We start from the raw sequence: 19082 nt of genomic DNA on the forward strand, positions 1-19082 counted from the left end.
TGATTCTGTCATTCCTATTTATTCATTATACCACTGTGTGACTGAGGTCCCTTAATGTTTAGAAACAAATGAAATAACAGAATGAACAGCAAACAACAAGAGCTTACTAAACTTGCTATTGTCTTAGTCACTTCATTTGAGATACAAGAATTTTCACAAATTTTTTTTCCACTGTACTTTTTTTTTTTTGGCTTCAAAAAACATCAAATGTTCATGAATTTGCATGTTATCCTTGCACAGGGGCCATGGTAATCTCTGTATTTTAGTATATGTGCTGCCAAAACGAGCACTCCACTGTACTTTTTCTTTTAAAATTTTTCTGCTGTAGACATGCTGCATCTCAGCAATTCTCATGAATCATAGCACTTCATGACAAAGCGGGAGATTAAATGGCCGAATATGAAATATGAAGTAAATGAAACCACACAGAAAATGTGGGGTCAACACGTTTCTGGTAGGAGTGCAACAAGTTTAATTTTTGAGCAGGGGGATTTATAGGGGTAAAATTAGCCCAAGTGAAGAATATTTGTAATCACAAAGCCTAGTACAACAATAACAATACCTAAGCTATGGGTGTGACTGTAAAAATTCTAAGTTACAAGGGAGAAGGTCACAAAAGGTAACTCCTTGCAAGTTTACTTTAAATGCAAAATCAGGATTAGGAGGAAGTAGGAAATATCTAGAAACTTGATCTTTCTAGGCTGGACTCTATAGTTTTAGAGGTTAAGTGAACCAAATCCACAAGAATGAGTTTCCCTATTTTTTTTTTTTTCATGTCAGAAGGGTGATGTGCCGACGTCGTAACAAGGTTGGAAGGGAGGCACATATCACACAGGCGTGTGAAAACCCGATCATCATGCTTATGAACCAGAAAAGGATCCGAGTTTCCCTACTTCTAAAGGAGGGTCAATAGTCAAGATCTGCATTCTGGTTACACCCTTGATTACCAGAAACTGCAGTTGCAAAGAGAAAAATTGTCTTTGCTATTAGGGCTGACTATATCCAGAAAAAGGGTTCTCAAATAAACTTTGGTTCTGAAATTTCTGAGCCAAATTATTTGATAGAGGCCATTATTTTGCCTGATATATACAAAGGAGCGATAGTCAAATACTGGCTGAAAATGTACTGCCAGGCATCTCTTTGGAAATTTCTCAACCATCTACGCAGGTGAAAAAGGCATCTACAGCGGGCCTTTTGAGGAACCTATGGGGCTAAATTAGTTCTACCCACCAGGAAAATCTGATGATACATCTGGTGGGCTGAGCCCCCCTAAAAGCTTAGGTATGGGGCCTGGAGAGATAGCACAGCATTTGCCTTGCAAGCAGCAGATCCAGGTGGTTGGTTCGAATTCCGGTGTCCCATATGGTCCCCTATGCCTGCCAGGAGCTATTTCTGAGCAGACATCCAGGAGTAACCCCTGAGCAACGCAGGGTGTGGCCCAAAAACCAAAAAAAAAAAAAAAAAGCTTAGGTATGCCCTGGCATTTTTCTTTTTTTCTCTTTTAATTCTCCTTTTAATAACTTAGCTCTCACTTATATGGAAAAATTGTATTTCCTAATGACCTTATTGGATAAAAATACTTTTCACAAATTTTCTTATCACTGTACTTTTTTTATATTTATCACTTACTTTTTTTAATATATTTTTTATTTAAGTAACATGATTATAGTTGGGTTACAGTCACAAACAGAACACCCCTTTTCACCAGTGTAACATTCTCCCCTCCCAAGGGCCCCCTCCCTCCTTCCCATCCCCTGCGTGTATTTGAGACAAGCCTTCTACTACAGTTATTTGTTTTTAAGTTCAGTAAATTGTTGTTTTTTTTCTTTTTTTTTTTTTTTTTTGGTTTTTGGGCCACACCCGGTAACGCTCAGGGGTTACTCCTGGCTATGTGCTCAGAAGTTGCTCCTGGCTTGGGGGACCATATGGGACACCGGGGGATCGAACCGCGGTCCGTCCAAGGCTAGCGCAGGCAAGGCAGGCACCTTACCTTCAGCGCCACGGCCCGGGCCCCTGTTTTTTTTTCTTAAAGGATAAGGGTTTAAAAAAAAAGTAAAGGTGTGACAGTGGCAATCGCCGTTGTTTGCACTGGCCCAGAAAAATATGGGGAAAACAGGAAAAAAATCCTCGGCCTGATTACAAGGTCTCACCCCAGAAGTTTATTGGCATAAGACTGACTCTGGGGGGCCGGGTAGGTGGCGCTGGAGGTAAGGTGTCTGCCTTGCAAGCGCTAGCCAAGGAAGGACCGCGGTTCGATCCCCCGGCGTCCCATATGGTCCCCCCAAGCCAGGGGCGATTTCTGAGCACATAGCCAGGAGTAACCCCTGAGCGTCAAACGGGTGTGGCCCAAAAAAAAAAAAAAAAAAAAAAAAAAAAAAAAAAAAAAGACTGACTCTGGGCTTCAGGCATATCAGTCTGTCCAACCCGAGTCATTCTCTGTGGTCCTAGTGAAACTTTTTCACACTTTAGCTGTTGTTGGTATCAGGTTCCTATATTTAAAGATTCTGGATTCTGTGCATTTCTTTCATCGAAGTCAGGCTGATGTGGAACATCCTCTAGTTTCAGCACACCTTTAGATGTGGAGCAATCTGCCCTGCAAGCAGGCTGTTGCTGAGTCATCTGGATGTTAAGAGCACTCTTTGGAGTAAGTCAATACCAGAGCAGTGGGCCCGGAGAGCAGCCGATCCAGGACCAAAGGTGGTTGGTTCGAATCCCGGTGTCCCATATGGTCCCCTGTGCCTGCCAGGAGCTATTTCTGAGCAGACAGCCAGGAGTAACCCCTGAGCACCGCCGGGTGTGGCCCAAAAACCAAAAAACAAAAAAAAACAAAAAAACACAGAGCAGTAGTAGGTCTTCCCTGTTAGAGGTTTGGATTCTGGTAATGTTTTTTTTTTCTTTTTATTTTTATTTAAACAACTTTATTACATACATGATTGTGTTTGGGTTTCAGTCATGTAAAGAACACCACCCATCACCAGTGCAACAACACCATCACCAATGTCCCAAATCTCCCTCCTCCCACCCAACCCCCGCCTGTACCCTAGACAGGCTTTCTATTTCCCTTGTACATTCTCATTATTAGGAATGTTATAGACAATTGTGGTTGTTTCCATAGATGGTGTCCATTGTTCAGGGGTATATGGGCAATCCTCATTCTTCTGGGGCCTAAGCCAAATCATTATGCCAATGTTCGGAGTATAAGGCCTAACTGCATTACCAAATTTGTGTTCCCATCTCTATTAGATAAGAACTTGTTTGCATGTGTATTATTTTCCCATTTTAATGTGCCTATGCAAAAGAGAAACAATGCCACAAGATATTGTTGGTGCATCTGGGGGCCGATGAATGAAGTCCAACATTCCCTGTAACTTGGTTCAAACATGAATTCTATACAGAGATACTCTTCTTGCAATATTTCTTATAAAACAGATCTCAAAGGGGGAAGAGCAAACAAACAATCAAATAAAAAACCAGTGGGCAAAATTGTCACTATATAAGAGGATATTCGAAAAGAGTTTTAGATGTTAAGGGAATACATCTGAGATATACAAAGGAGATTCATGTGTCCCTTTTATGTTTTAGAAATAGTCAAGAGGGAGGGTGATGTTTCCGAGACACCACTTTGGTCTGTGATTTGGCCAAGTGAAGTGCGCATGGAGCCATGTCATCCCCATGTTGCCTGCTGAAGCTTTGGACTCCCCCAGAGGCGTTTGCTTCCTAATTGCTGGAAGCTGGAAGTTCACCAGTCCCCTCCCAGCCCCCTGCAGGAACGGGAAAGCCTGGGGTCTCCTTTAAACTACTCCTCGCCAGAACCCACTTGCTGGGACCCTGAGCAGGAGGCCAGAGTTAACCCTGGGGACTGGGAGGAAGGAGAGAGAAGGCTGTGGGGGAGCAGCCAAAACTGCATCTTCCCCTAAGCTTGGCCAAAAAGCCTACCGCATGGAGCCATTTCATTTCGTACCCTTGTTGCCTGCTGAAGCGTTAGCTTCCTAATTGCTGGAAGCCAGAAGTTCACCAGTCTCCTCCCTGTCCCCTGCAGGAACAGGAAAGCCTGGGTCTCCTTTAAATTGCTCCTTGCCAGAACCCACTTGCTGAGACCCTGAGCAGGCGGCCAGGGGCAATGCTGGGGATTGAAGGAAGGAGAGGGAAGGCTGGGGGGGGGGGAGAGGCAGCTGAGGCTGCTTCTTCCCCTAAACTTGACCAAAAAGCCAACTGTATGGAGCCATGTCATCCCTGTGTTGCCTGCTGAAGCTTCAGATTCCCCCAAAACATTACTGTGAAAGATATGCAATACTAGGGGCTGGAGAGATAGCATGGAGGTAAGGCGCTTGCCTTTCATGCAGAAGGACGGTGGTTCGAACCCAGGTGTCCCATATGGTCCCCGAGCCTGCCAGGAGCAATTTCTGAGCGTGGAGTCAGGAGTAACCTCTGAGCACTGCGGGTGTGACCCAAAAACCAAGACAAAAAAAAAAGAAAGAAAGAAAGAAAGAAAGAAAGAAAGAAAGAAAGAAAGAAAGAAAGAAAGAAAGAAAGAAAGAAAGAAAGAAAGAAAGAAAAAGAAAGAAAGAAGAAAGAAAGAAAGAGAAGAAAGAAAGAAAGAAGAAAGAAAAGAAAGAAAGAAAGAAAGAAAGAAAAGAAAAAGAAAGAAAGAAGAAGAAGAAAGAAAGAAAGAAAGAAAGAAAGAAAGAAAGAAAGAAAGAAAGAAAGAAAGAAAGAAAGAAAGAAAGACAGAAAGAAAGAAAGAAAGAAAGAAAGAAAGAAAGAAAGAAAGAAAGAAAGAAAGAAAGATATGCAATAAACCTTGGCCAAAACAAAAATCATTAGTACAAAAAAATGGTTAAATGTGGGGTAATAGGAGGGAGTGAGGAAGTAAAGGAATAAAATGAGCTTCAGGACAGTATTCTGAATATGAAAAACAGATTAAACACAATGATATCAAATATTTGTGCCCCCTCCCCACACGGTTTCACATTGGACAGGGTTAGTAAGGAAAGTTCCCATGCTGGCAAAAACTCCCAGCTCCCAGGAAGGAAAGATATCCTTCAAGAGCTGGGAGCCCCGAAGTTCAAAGCCCCCACCCAAACCCTCCCTCCGGAGCCGAGTGGGAAATGGGCAAAGCCTAGGGTAACCTTTAAGCTCCTTGTCGGGACTCACCTCGCTGGCTTATCACTGTACTTTTTTCTTTTTCTTTTTTTCTTTTTGGTTTTTGGGCCACACCCGGTGGTGCTCAGGGGTTACTCCTGGCTGTCTGCTCAGAAATAGCTCCTGGCAGGCACAGGGGATCATATGGGACACCAGGATTCGAACCAACCACCTTTGGTCCTGGATCGGCTGCTTGCAAGGCAAACGCCGCTGTGCTCTCTCTCCGGGCCCCACTGTACTTTAAAAAAAAAAAATTTCTTCCTGGGGCCGAATAGATAGCATGAAGGTAAGGCTTTTGCCTTGCATGCAAAAGGACAGTGATTCAAATCCCAACATCCCATATGGTCCCCTGAGTCTGCTAGGAGCGATTCCTGAGCATAGAGCCAGGAGTAATCCGTGAGTGCCGCCAGGTGTGACCCTCCCCCCATTTTTTTCTTCCTTTTTAATTTTTTATCTTTTTTTTTATTCTTTTTTCAATAACTTTCTTCTCATTTGTCTGAAAACAAATGTATTATGGTCAACTATGTGAACTATGTGATGCATTTTCTTTAAATAAAGTAAAAAATAAAATAAAAAAAAACAAAGAAATGTTGATATTGTTCATACCTCTCCATATGCCAGCTAGCTACACATTAGCTTGGCACCTTAGCCAAAATTCATAAGCTGGAGGCAATGCTCTCAGATGTGTAGGAGATAGCCTTCAACTTTAGAAAAGAAAATCGTTCACCCAGGCATGGCTAAGGGTGTCTCTAGGACTATAGCACCACAAGGCCCAAACAGCACTGCATCCTCAGGCCCAGAGATCAAGAAGTGCCAAGAGAGACTATTGATTCTCTTAAGTGCTACTTGGTAGGCTCCTGAAGCCCAAAAAGAAAAACGTCCAGTAAAAATTTATGCCAGAAAATGTAGAGCATGATCTTTAGGGGGGAAAATAGTCATTACTCAATGCCTGAGGGGGCCGGGGGGATAGCATGGAGGTAAGGCGTTTGCCTTTCATGCAGAAGGACGGTGGTTCGAATTCTGGCATCCCATATGGTCCCCCGTGCCTGCCAGGAGCGATTTCTGAGTATAGAGCCAGGAGGAATCCCTGAGCGCTGCCGGGTGTGACCCCCCCAAAAAAAATTAAATAAAAATGAAAATAAAATAAAAAACTATTGTGCTCACTTCGGCAGCACATATACTAAAATTGGAAAGCTACTAAATACCTGAGACTCCACATTAGTGCTGTGACATAATTTTAGCATGATTTTAACATTTCAATTTCCTTAAGAGTACAAAAACTGGGGCTGAAGCAATGACACAGTGGTAGAGCCTTTGCCTTGAACACAGACGACTTAGGGCAAACTGCAGTTTGATCCCCCGGGGTCCCATATGGTCCCCCAAGCCAGGAGCGATTTCTGAGCCCATAGCCAGGAATAACCCCTGAGGGTCACCTGATGTGCCCCTCCCCCCAAAAAAGTAAAAACAAATAAATAAAATAATCATCTATTTTCTTTTTTTGTTTTGTTTTGTTTTGGGGTCACACCTGGCAGCGCTCAGAGGTTACTCCTGGCTCTATGCTCAGAAATCGCTCCTGGCAGGCACAGGGGACCATATGGGATGCTGGAATTCCAACTACTGACCTTCTGCATGCAAGGCAAACACCCTACTTCCATGCTATCTCTCCTGCTCTAATCATCTATTTTCTAAAGATGTGTGAGGTTTACATGTAATGAGAATGACTTTTCATCATCCTAGACATATGGAAACAGTTTAATTAATGTTAATCTTTATTACAATGAGAAGGTAAGGTACCCACAAACAGTGACCTTATCTATTTATCCCTACTGTATTTTTTACTTGAACCTTGTCTGACACATAGCAAGCACTTAATTATATTTATTGAACAAATATTTTGAAATCGAGGAGGGAGGACAGAAAGAATGTTAAAGATTTTTTAAAATGGCATGATTCTTTTTTTTTGTTTGTTTTTTGGGTTACACCCGGGAGTGCTCAGGGGTTATTCCTGGCTCCAGGCTCAGAAATTGCTCCTGGCAGGCACGGGGGACCATATGGGGCGCCGGGATTTGAACCGATGACCTCCTGCATGAAAGGCAAACGCCTTACCTCCATGCTATCTCTCCGGCCCCAAACTGGCATGATTCTTAAAACTACCTTTATTCTTAGCACCAAATTCTTTTATGAGGTAGGATATTTAGGATTATTTTATTTTATTTTATTTTTTTAATCAGGTTACTCAAAAGGGAATAGGATGCAGCATTTGTATAAATGTTTAAGATCAAGTTTGAAGCTTCCAAGAAGTTTCATACCTGGGAAATCTGCTTGACTCAAACTTGACAAAATATCCAACCTTCTTTTTTTGGGGGGTGGGTGGGTCACACCTGTCAGCGCTCAGGGGTTACTCCTGGCTCTATGCTCAGAAATTGCTCCTGGCAGGCTCGGGGGACCATATGGGATGCTGGGATTCCAACCACTGTCCTTCTGCATGCAAGGCAAATGCCCCACCTCCATGCTATTCTCCAGCCCCCACCCCCAACCAACCTTCTTCTTGAGGAGAGAAAGTGAGGTAGGTTGCCCTGGTGTTCTTCATGCCCCATACTTCAGAGAAAAGAAGGCCACTTCAGCAGCTTGAACAGTCATCTCAAATGCAAGTGAAAATGTGGCATTCCACCAAATGAAGTTTCTAGCCACAGACCTCTATAAAATGATAGAAAACAGAATATAAATACATGTAGGTAGTATACCAATATAAATAATATTTATAATAGGTATAATGCTGCTTAAAGCAGAAATATATAAAATGATCATAAGAAAAATTTTAGTAGGAATGAAATGATGGAAAGAATGAAATCAGGATAAGCAATTTTCCAGAGTAGTCAGAGATATGCCTCAGTAGAAGAGCATATACCTTACAGGTCTAAAGTCCTGGGTTTGATCCCTGGCACTGCAAAATTAGAAAAAAAAAAAAAAGTTTCACAAAGCATAGTGTGGAAATTTGAAGTGCTGGAATCTGAACACTTTTTTCATAAAGCAGCCACATTTTATAGTGGAGCCTACCCACTGAGGCTCATAGGTCACCTTGTTTCTCTATTCACTGAATGAGCACTTCCTTTTCTCTTTTTATTTATTGCTCTGTTTCTTTCTTGGGGGTGGGGGTCACACCCATCAGCGCTCAGGGGTACTCTTGGCTCTATGCTCAGAAATCGCTCCTGGCAGGCTCGGGGGACCATATGGGATGCCGGGGTTCAAACCACAATCCTTCTGCAAGCAAGGCAAACACCCTACCTCCATGCTACCTCTCTGGCCCTGATCTGTTTCTTATGTTTTTCTTTCTGTAGTGGTTGGGGAGCTAACCCAGATCTCATGAATGCAAGGCCTTTGCTTTACTGTTGGTGTTTTGTCGTTGTTGTTGTTTTTTAATTAAGACAAATTTATTCTGAAAGAAAAGGGAGGAGATACATTCTCAAGAGAAAACATAAGTTTCTCCAGAATAGAAACTATTTTACTGCTGAGCCACATCTCCAGCCACATCATTATTATTATTATTTATTATATTTTTATTTAAAGAACAATAGTTAAAGAAGTTACTTGTTAACTCTGAAGGTTTAATAGAATTCATGAGTGAACCAGTGAACCATCTGGACCACGACTGTTCGAGTAACCAATTTTTACTTTATTCAGGATAATTCTTTGCGTATGCTTGTCCTACCTGAGTAGAATGTGCCTCTGGTTTGGCCCCCTACTACCTGTTCTCCACCCATGGGGCTGATTCTACTTTCCCAATAAAGACTAATGAAGACCTCGGATCAGAGAGACATCTTTCAGTTTTAGTCCCACAGCTAGCCTGTCTGCAGCCGGTATCTGCCTGCTTACAAAGAACTGGCGGTGGAAGTTTAATTGTTTCATCTCCCTAACTTTGTGTGGATTGTTTCCTATCTTAGCATTGCTTCCAAACCCACATTTCCCAGTCCTTCATGATTGGGCCATGAGGCTACCACTATACCTGCTGGCATGAACAGGGACCTTTTCAACTACAGGTAAGATGTTTCCTGGCATGATTTTATGGTTACTCAACTGGATAATTCCACCTGGGCTATAGAATGCAGTTCCTGTTTGGCTCAAGGCTATGATAATGGCTTGGATTTGGGTCAAGGAACCCTGAACCTTCTTTGCATTTATTGCTACCTTCTTTCTTCCAGCAATCAATATTAAATTACCAAAGTAGTAATTTACATATTAGTCATTTTTGTATTGTCCTAGTATGCATTATAACTTTTATATACTGTTCACTACAGAATGCACATGCCAAGTGTTCTGAAATACGTCCAACTTCAGAAAATAAAAGCGACTTCCCAGTAGACACGCACTCAAGCCAAAAGCCCCAAGGCTGGAAACTCACCACCCTCCACTGGCATCAGGCCAGAGGAATTACCATGATGCTGAGATTAATATACCAGTTGAAACAAATGCCGAAAATGAACTAACCACACAGGACTTTTGTTCTTGGGGATATTCTAAATTCATGTTTTTATTTTCTTACTTGTGATTGGCTTATTTAGTCTTTCTACTCATCATTATTCAGCTTTGGAGATTACTTGACTCTAAGAATCAATCTATTTCTTTTAGGTTCTCCAGTTTAAGAACATAAAGTTGTTCATAGCAACTTCTCATTGTATTTTGAATTAGTTATGGGTTCATTGTAATTTCTTTTCTTTCACCTCTTATCTTGTTTATTTGAACATTTTATCTTTTTCTGAGTCTAACTAAAGGTTTATCTATTTGGGGGGGGGGGTCACACCTGGCAGCAATCAGGGGTTACTCCTGGCTCTGCACTCAGAAATTACTCCTGGGAGGGGAAAAAAGAAATCACTCCTGGCAGCCTCAAGGGACTATATGGGATACCGGGATTCGAACCATCTGTCCTGGATCGGCTGCATGCAAAGCAAACGCCCTACCACTGTGTTATCTTTTTATTCTTTTGAAGAAACAGCTCTCAGTTTCATTGATGCTTTTAATTTCTTTCTTGATTTCTATATTGTTTATTTCTGCTCTCGTTTTAACTATTTCCCTCTTTCTGCTACCTTTTGTTTTGTTTGCTGTTTCTTCTCCAGATTTTTGAGATGCATATTTGGGTTATTGATTTCGGCTTTTTCTTCCTTCTTACTATAGGCTATGAATTTCCCCCAGAGTCCAGCTTTTGCTGTATCCCATAAATTCTGATAGCTGTATCTTCATTGTCATTAGTTTCAAGGAAACTTCTTATTTCTTCCAAGATTTCTTCTTTGATACAGTTGCTGTTTAGCAGTGTTTTGATCAGCTTCCACATGTTGAAAATTTTCTCCATCTTCTTTCTGTGGTTAATTTCTGCTTTCACAGTATTATGGACTTAGATAGGGTATTGTGTACAATTTTGATGTTTATATATGTTTAAATTATGCCCTAATATGTTATCTATATTAGAAATCTTTTATGGACACTAGAGGAGAATGTGTATTCTTGTTTTCGGTGATGAATAGCCCAATGTATGTCCAACAACTCCATGTCTTTTAGCTCTGCATTTAGGGCTCTTGTCTCTTTACTTATATTCTGTACAGTTGATCTGTCTAGTGGTGGAGTGTTAAATTCTACTCCTATGATTGTGTTTCTGTCAATATATTTATTTAAGTTTTTTAGTAGAAGCTTTATGAACTTCACTGTATCTTCCATTTGGTGCATAAATGTTGATGACTGTATTTTTGGATCTATTATTCCCTTTAACTAATAAGTAATGCTCATTATTGTCTAATTATCTTCTTTATACTAAATGCTATTTGGTCTAATATAAATATGGCTATCTCAGCTCTTGCTTGTATTGACTTGTTTGATTGTTTTCCATCCTTTCACATTGAATCTGTCAATTTAGGTGTGTTTCTTTTTTTTTTTTTTTGATTTTGGGCCACACCGTTTGATGCTCAGGGGTTACTCCTGGCTAAGTGCTCAGAAATTGCCCCGAGCTTGGGGGGACCATATGGGACGCCGGGGGATTGAACCGCGATCCTTCCTTGGCTAGCATTTGCAAGGCAGACATCTTGCCTCTAGTGCCACCTCACCGGCCCCTTAGGTGTGTTTCTTATAGGAGCAAATGGATAAAATTTTCCTTACTGATCCATCCACCTACTCTTTTTTTGTTTGTTTGTTTGTTTTTGATTTTTTTTCAGCCACACCCGGTAATGCTCAGGGGTTACTCCTGGTTATGTGCTTAGAAATTGCTCCTGGCTTGGGGGACCATATGGGACATTGGAGGATCAAACTGTGGTCCATCCTAGGCTAACACGCGCAAGACAGACACTTTCCCGCTTGCACCACAGCTCTGGCCCTTCTGTGTCTTTTATAGAGGAAAATGAGAGAAATGTATGAAATACAGATCTTTGTTGCCATTTTTGCATATGTATACGTGGAATCTAGTTGTTTTTGCAAGAATTTGATTTTAAAAGTGGTTGTTCATTAATTCTTGTATTATTGGTTTAGCTGTCACAAATGCCACAGTTCTTGTTTCTCTGGAAAGGTCCTTAGCCCTCCTTCAAGTCTCAATGATAGTTTCAAAGGGTAGTGGATGCTAAACTGAAAATTTTTTCATTCAATAATTTAAATATATCATTCTACTCTCTTCTGACTTGTAAGATACCATACAGAATGTCTGTTGCGATTCTTTTGCTGTTTCCCTTAGATTCAAGGATTTTTCTTGCTTGGTGTGTGAAGTACACAGTACTTGTCTTTTTTTATTGTTGTTTTTTGTTTTTAGGTTTTTTAGTTTTGGGCCACACCTGGTGACTCTCAGGGGTTACTCCTTGCTATGCACTCAGAAATTGCTCCTGGCTTGGAGGACCATATAGGATGCCAGAGGATCAAACCATGGTGGTCTTTCCTGGGTCAGCCGTGTTCAAGGTAAATGTCCTACCGCTGCGCCATCGCTCCGGCCCCTGTACTTGTCTTTTGATTTTTATTATTTTGATTATTATGTGTCTTGGTGTTGTTTTGTTTGAGTTTAGTTTAGTTTAGTTTTGTTTTTTTGTACTCCCAGGGCCTCTTGAGTCTATGCAGGTGCTTTTCTCCAGAGATCAGGAAAATTTTTTGTAATTATTTCTTCTACCAGCCATTCTTTCTCTTTTTATTTTCCTTCTCTTTCTGGTATTCCCATGATTCAAAGATTATTCCTCTTGATATTACCTATCATATATTTGATGTTCTCTTCCATTAATTCTTTTCTCTTTCTTTCTTTCTTTCTTTCTTTCTTTCTTTCTTTCTTTCTTTCTTTCTTTCTTTCTTTCTTTCTTTCTTTCTTTCTTTCTTTCTTTCTCTTTCTTTCTTTCTTTCTTTCTTCCTTCCTTTCTTCTTTCCTTCTTTCCTTCTTTCTTTTTTTCCTTCCTTCCTTCCTTCCTTCCTTCCTTCCTTCCTTCCTTCCTTCCTTCCTTGCTTCCTTCCTTCCTTCATTCATTCTTTTCTTTCTTTCATTATTTATTTATTTCTTTCTTTCTTTCTTTATTTCTTTCTTTCTTTCTTTCTTTCTTTCTTTCTTTCTTTCTTTCTTTCTTTCTTTCTTTCTTTCTTTCTTTCTTTCTTTCTTTCTTTCTTTCTTTCTTTCTTTCTTTCTTTCTTTTTCATTTTCTTTTTGTTGTTGTTTTTGGGTCACACCCGGCAACGTTCAGGGGTTACTCCTGAATCTACACTCAGAAATTGCTCCTGGCAGGGGCTGGGAGATCATATGGGATGCCAGGATTCGAACCACCATCCTTAGGCATGCAAGGCAAACGCCCTACCCACATGCTATCTCTCTGGCTCCTAATTCTTTTCTTTCAGCACTTCATTTTGTTTTCAGTATCACTGCTGCAGTTCTCTGCATACTGAATTCTGTTGTGGCTTGCTATTGTATTTATATAATTTTTTTTTGCTTTTTGGGCCACACCCGGTTATGCTCAGGAGTTACTCCTGGCTATGCACACAGGAATCGCTCCTGGCTTGGGGGACCATATGGGACACTAGGGGATCTAACTTGGTCCGTCCTAGGTTAGCACGAGCCAGGCAAAAGCACCACCACTTGTGCCACCACTCCGGCTCCTTGCTAATATATATATAGGTTTTTGGGCCACACCCAGCGGTGCTCAGGAGCTACTCCTGTCTATCTGCTCAGAAATAGAATAGCTCCTGGCAGGCACTGGGGACCATATGGGATGCTGGGATTCGAACCAACCACCTTAGATCCTAGATCGGCTGCTTACAAGGCAAACACCGCTGTGCTATCTCTCCGACCCCGCTATTATATTTTTAACTCCTTCAATTCCATTTGTATGGACTCTTTGATAGCTTGAATCATTTCATTTTTCAGTTGGCTGAACTGTTCTTCACATAGTTGCATTATTTCCATGGCTATTACATGGAGCACAGATTTAAGTTCTTCAGCAATGAGGCATGATGTTTTATTTGAGCTTGATGATTTGCCAGGACAATAAAGCATGTTCATTCATTTCTTTGTTGTTTTTAAAGGTTTTTTGATGCTGAACTTTGAGCTTCAGATTACAAATTATCTGAGATCTGAACAGTTTCTTTATATTTTAGCAAAATGTTACTTCTACAAACTGTTAATCTAACAATGTCAGCGACCTAACATGCTATTCCAGTGTGTATACAGTTGCATAACTAATTATCCCATTTGTATAGAGTAATTATGGCAGTGTTTGAACCAAAATATAAAAACCAGAAACACTAAGAGTTAATGTAGTTGCAGGGGTGAAATTGCATGAGGACCTTCAGCCAAGTTTTGGGTTCCAGAGGCGGTAGCAGCAGGAGGTGAGGATGGGTCTTCCAGTCAGTGTATGCATGCAAAGAAGTGGCACAAGTTCAGTGGCAGCAGGATGGGCATGAACAATTTTTTTGTTTTTTGCTTTTTGGCTCCCACCCAGTGGCACTCAGGGGTTAGTACTGGCTATGCACTCAGAAATCACACCTGGCTTGGGGGACGGGGGATTGAACGCGGTCCATTCTAGGTTAGTTCATGCAAGGCAAACACCCCACCACTTGCGCCACCGCTCTGACCCCATGAACAATGTTTTAAGGTAACTAACTGGCTGTCATTTATATTAAGTCTCTGATCTGGTCTTTATTGCAGGTGGTTGAAAGTACTTACAGTTCTCACCCCAAAGCTCCTTTCTCATGACTGAGACAAGGTCACTGAGAAGTACATATTGTCTGATCACCCACAAAACATACAAGGAATGTAAGGAAGACCTAAGTGAGGTTGCTCTCACAGAGCTCTTCACAGTATTCTGCTGCTCTGAACCTCACAAGGAGGCAATTAGCCCACCACCAGTATACATTTTGTCCTCTGCAGAGAAAGCTCCGTATGCAACACAGGCTGGTTGTTAGAGGGTCTTTGGTGGTGTCATTATTGCCTTTAATAGCAATTATTATTAACTTTAACATTTCTTTTTTAATTTATTTTTTACTTATTTATTTTTATTCCTTCCCCCTGCCTTTAACACTTCTAAGGTGTCAGGTGTAGACCAGTTGCCCTGAGAGATCACAGTAAACGGCATATGCTGAGACCTAAAAGTTCACAGGAACTAAGCATTTGCCTTTCCCTTGTTCTTGTGGAAGTCTTTGGACACTCCCATTTTATGGAAGTTGTGTGGTAGGCCCAAACCATGAAGAATGTGCATGTATGACTCACTAATCCCAAAGAAGGCAGCATGAGACATAGATTTTACTTACAGAAGCACTGGTGGAAGCAGGCCTATAGAGAATCTGTGCCTCCTCACTGTTAGGGGATATATGTATGTCCAGGGAATAGATATGTATACATGTATATATACATGTTATATATATTAGAGCTCAAGAACAAACAGCTGCATGCTATACAGCCTTGAGGAGGAATAAGCAAGAGGACACCAACAGTTTCATATAATAAAGCCTCGAGGAAGAACAGATGGCATGGCTATGTCCCAGGGAAGAACTTGGCTTCTCACCTAAGAAGTTAGGGAGGGGCCAGTGTTCTTTACTGGTTTCTCCACTTCTACCCCTACTTAATCATCCTTATGGTGCTGAAAATCTTCCAGAAGGTTCCTGGAAGTCTGAGTGATGATTCACATTATATCCTTATTCCATAAATACTGTAGAGCATACAGCAAGAAAACAATGTTAACCATAATCCCCCTAAAGGGGAACTGAGCACTATACTGCAGGAAAGGGGGAATGCTAGCAGTGAAATGGTCATTTTGGAAATTAGTTATAGTTTTTGTAAGTCATTATAGTTATATAATTCCAGAGAGATAGTAAAGTGGGCAGGGCACTTGTCTTGCACGCAGTCAACCTGAGTTTATAACCTGGCATCTCATATGCTGCCCTGAGTTCACAAGGAATGATTGTTGAGTACAGAGACAGGAGAATCTCTGAATATGATGCAAACCTAAAAGAAAAAAAAAGAAGAAAACAAATAAACAAAAAAAATCAGAATCAAAAACAAACAAAAATCCCATTTATTCCTAGAGGGTGTAGCCCAGTTAAAGCCAGGTACTATATATTTGTTTTGATTTTAGTTGCTACATTTGTCATTCATTATCCTTGGGTGGCCTATTTGGAAGTGTATGGCTGGTACCCCAGGCTCTTAGCTGTTTCCAATCTAACCAAGAGTTTGCAGATGCAGGTTGCCAGGGAAGACAGACAGCCAAGAATAAAAGGGACTCCAAGAACACCCAGCAGTGTGCTCTGCCATTCTGGAGTTGGCCAGTATATCTTAACAACTCACCAAGGTCTCATCATAATCTCATAGATTCTTCTCATGAACCCTTTTCTAAAGGGTCCATCCTTATTTGAGAGGGGCTATGGATTTTGCATTTGAATAATATTTCAGTTTCTTCTAAGAGAGCTCAGGATTTGTATCAAAGGAATATGATCTTCATGCCTTTGGACTAGGCAATCTTTTAAGTTGTATTATTTCCTCCAGGGTCTTCTACCTATTTGCTGGCAATAACTGTAACAGCCAACTCACACTTTTTTTTTTTCTTTTGGTTTTTGGGTCATACCAGCAGCGCTCAGGGGTTACTCCTGGTTCTACGCTCAAAAATCGCACCTGGCAGGCTCAGGGGACCATATGGGATGCTGGGATTCCAACCACCGTCCTTCTGTATGCAAGGCAAATACCCTACCTTCATGCTATCTGTCCAGCCCCCTAACTCACACTTTTAGTCTGACTGAATATTCCTTGGTATTCATCTTTACAATCCCATTGTGCCACTGTTCTGCATACAAACAAGCCAAACCAAGTGTAGGATAAAGGTTCACCAAAATCCCTGCAACTATTTCTGAGTGATAGGGAAAGAGAATGTTTAGTTTTCATTATGGTAGTTTTAATTATGTCAAACCCTGAGCATTTGACAGATAAACCAGGCCTTTCACTTTTTTTGTATTGGCTGCCCATCCTTATTCTCGGAGGTAGGTTAACAAAAGTGTCACCTTCAAAGAATCAGAGATTGAGAGGATATCAGGATAGAGTAAAAACACTTCCACATCAAGGGCTTGGACCTTAAACTGAGGCTCTCCCTGACCAGCCACAGCAGATGGTTGGATTACATAGATACTTGGGAAGAACAGTAACCTTCACTTGTGAGGTATACAGCTCTTGACTATCAAAATGGATGTGAATATGGAAGCATACACTGAACAGGCCCAGTACATACTGGTCCATATATTCCTTAGCTAGAAGTAAGTCCATAAGTGATACTATATTATAAATCAGTGCATGCATTTGGGGCAATCATTTTATTCAACTCCACTTTCATTCTTTATGTTCCACTTAGTTTTCATAAAAGTTACAATGGATAATTAAAGGAATTTTAGATGGATGTAATGATCTGTATTTTAGCTTTTTTGATTATAGTGTCATTATTTCCATTTGGCCACCAGATAATTCATGTCTGGTAGCAAAGACATAGTGGGACTTTGGAAGAAGAATGGAATGAATGGCCTCTCAGAACCACTTCAACCAATCACACTCGAAAGTGGAATTCATCAATGCTAGTTTTATATGTTTAGACCTTGCAGACATCCACTTCTCTAAAAAGCATTTTTGAATAGGGGAAAAATGCCTATATTAATGTGGGATAGCACTGTATGCTTAGCACCAACTGTATTTGTTAGACCTCCTCCTTTCCTCCACCTTATTTCTCTAATGCTTCTATTCCATTACTCTTCCTGAAGATGCAAATTTTTTATGAGAGTCTCACTTGTAGGATTGAATGTTCTGCTCTGGTGACTACTGTCAATATACAATTAGCATCTTTCTCCCATAACTCTTGAAAACTGTTATGCAAGATCACTTACTTGTTTTTTTCTAGGTCTTATTAACATGCCTTAGCTGTATGCCTGAGCCAGACATGTGTTTCATTCTAGCTTTAATTCCTCCTATAAACTATTTGAGCTATTCTTGATATTCTAGATTTCTTCTATTACTAATTGGACAACCCAGGTAAAGGCCAGCTTACACCTGCAGCTATGTGGCTTTCCAATATTGCTCTTTCAGTCTTGCATCAGTGAATCCACTGACACAATCACCATTTTAGGGCATCCTTTTCCTCATGCTCCCCGTTATCCAGGAGATTCACTACTCTAGACTGCCTAAATTCTAGAGCCCAAACTGCATCTTTCTGGGCAAAATTTTCCCAACATCCATGACTTTCTTTGTGAATGCTTCAATGGAGAATTTCTTAGGGTTCTTTTCAACTATTCCTATTGTTGCATGTTAAGTACAGATGGCTTGAGATTCTGTGTGTAATGCCCACTCATCCCAAAGAAAGCACTTTGAAGAAGTAATAAGAGACATGGTGTATTGTTACTTATACACAATTCATTATATAGATCAAAGACAAATTGCTAAATGCAATACAATATACATGGTAGAGATTAAAGAAAAACAGCTACAGGATATAATATTGAGAAGAGATAGGTAGGGAGACAATGGCAGGTAATACAGCCTTGAGAAGGACCTGATAGGGTCCCAAGGTCAACTGTGGCTTCCCATCCAAGAGGTTAGTCAGTGTCATTCAATGCATTTGTGAACTGCTGGGTTTGCAAAGTTGGGTCTCAAATTGCTCTTGGCTTTGGGTCCATATAGGACATCGAGGAATCGAACCCCGGTCCGTCCAAGGTTAGCACATGCAAGTCAGATGCCCTACCACTTGCAACACCTTTCTGACCTTGTGATGCCTTAAATTCTTGTATACAAATCTATACTTTGACAGAGCTAGCTTTGTTTTTTTTCTCTATAAGAGTTATTCAAGGGCCCGGAGAGATAGCACAGCGGCGTTTGCCTTGCAAGCAGCCGATCCAGGACCAAAGGTGATTGGTTCAAATCCCGGTGTCCCATATGGTCCCCCGTGCCTGCCAGGAGCTATTTCTGAGCAGACAGCCAGGAGTAACCCCTGAGCACCACCGGATGTGGCCCAAAAACCAAAAAAAAAAAAAAAAAAAAAAAAAAAGAGTTATTCAAGATAGAAATAGGAAGAACCCTGAGTGGACAGGCATGGGGAAAGAGGAGCTTTGAGAGAACAAGTTTTTCAGGGGTGCAGCTGACTAAAGGGTACTGTCACTGCTAGAAACAGAGAACCCTAGAAAGAGGAAGGAATTTTTCATGGCCCCCAGTCCTGAGAGAGAATGAGTGACAGGCTGACCAGATTCTTGCAGAGCCAATAACTAACTACAGCTAACAGAGGGAGGGACGGAGGGAGGTAGGTGAGGGAAGGAAGGAAGGAAGGAAGGAAGGAAGGAAGGAAGGAAGGAAGGAAGGAAGGAAGGAAGGAAGGAAGGAAGGAAGGAAGGAAGGAAGGAAGGAAGGAAGGAAGGAAGGAAGGAAGGAAGGAAGGAAGGAAGGAAGGAAAGATGGAAGGAGGGAGAGAAGCAGGGAAGGAAGAAAA

At 41.1% G+C, this 19082-nt stretch overlaps 1 non-coding gene and 1 pseudogene across 1 annotated transcript; both read right to left on the bottom strand.

Annotated features, from left to right (window-relative positions):
• Window positions 1-195: 195 nt before the first annotated feature.
• LOC126031853 (uncharacterized) lies at window positions 196-290 on the bottom strand (annotated as a pseudogene).
• A 484-nt stretch (window positions 291-774) lies between these two features.
• On the bottom strand, window positions 775-879 carry LOC126031442 (small nucleolar RNA U13). Its single transcript, XR_007503316.1, has one exon. It is a non-coding gene; the product is annotated as a small nucleolar RNA U13 (small nucleolar RNA).
• Between the last annotated feature and the right edge of the window lie 18203 nt (window positions 880-19082).

This window comes from Suncus etruscus, chromosome 15 (genome assembly GCF_024139225.1).
Source record: "Suncus etruscus isolate mSunEtr1 chromosome 15, mSunEtr1.pri.cur, whole genome shotgun sequence".
Lineage (NCBI taxonomy): Eukaryota > Metazoa > Chordata > Mammalia > Eulipotyphla > Soricidae > Suncus > Suncus etruscus.